The sequence below is a fragment of the Mus caroli genome, chromosome 5, assembly GCF_900094665.2.
Source record: "Mus caroli chromosome 5, CAROLI_EIJ_v1.1, whole genome shotgun sequence".
Lineage (NCBI taxonomy): Eukaryota > Metazoa > Chordata > Mammalia > Rodentia > Muridae > Mus > Mus caroli.
Genome location: NC_034574.1, coordinates 47,909,907 through 47,910,947, shown reverse-complemented (window position 1 = coordinate 47,910,947; position 1,041 = coordinate 47,909,907).

Here is a 1,041-nt window from a genome sequence, read left to right as displayed (position 1 = left end):
TTTCTTCTATAATTTTGTTGAAGATATTTGCTGGCCCTTTAAGTTGAAAATCTTCATTCTCATCTACTCCTGTTATCTGTAGGTTTGGTCTTCTCATTGTGTCCTGGGTTTCCTGGATGTTTTGAGTTAGGATCGTTTTGAATTTTGCATTTTCTTTGATTGTTGTGCCCATGTTCTCTATGGAATCTTCTGCACCTGAGTTTCTCTCTTCCATCTTTTGTATTCTGTTTCTCATGCTTGCATCTATGATTCCAGATTTCTTTCCTAGGTTTTCTATCTCCAGCGTTGTCTCATTTTGGGTTTTCTTTATTGTTTCTACTTCCCTTTTTAGATCTTGGATGGTTTTGTTCAATTCCATCACCTGTTTGGTTGTGTTTTCTTGTATTTTTTAAGGACTTCTACCTTTTTAGCAGTGTTCTCCTGTATTTGTTTAAGTGAGTTATAAAAGCCCTTCTTGATGTCATCTACCAGCATCATGAGATATGATTTTAAATCCGAGTCTTGCTTTTTGGGTGTGTCAGGGTATCCAGGACTGGCTGAGGTGGGAGTGCTGGGTTCTGATGATGGTGATTGTCTTGGTTTCTGTTAGTAAGATTCTTACGTTTGCCTTTAGCCACCTGGTAATCTCTTGAGTTTGTTGTTATAGTTGTCTTTGGTTGCAGCTTGTTCCTTCTGTGATTATGTTAGCCTCAGTCAGCAGACCTGGGAGTCTAGCTCTCTCCTGAGTCTCAGTGTTCAGAGTACTCTCTGCAGGCAAGCTCTCCTCTTGCAGGGAAGGTGCACAGATACCTTGTGTTTGGACCTGCCTCCTGGTTGAAGATGAAGGCCCGAAACAGGGCCTGTCCCAGAAGATGTGTTGCCTCTGCAGTCTGCAAGCTCACCTGCACAGACTGGAATCCGAGGGACAGAGGACACAAGATGGCTCACTCACCTGCTCTGATGGTCAGAGCCCTCTGGGGCAGACACCTCTCCTCTGGCGGGGAGGGTACCCGGATGTCTGGAGCCCTAAATGGGGTCTGTACCAGAAGCTGTGTCACTTCT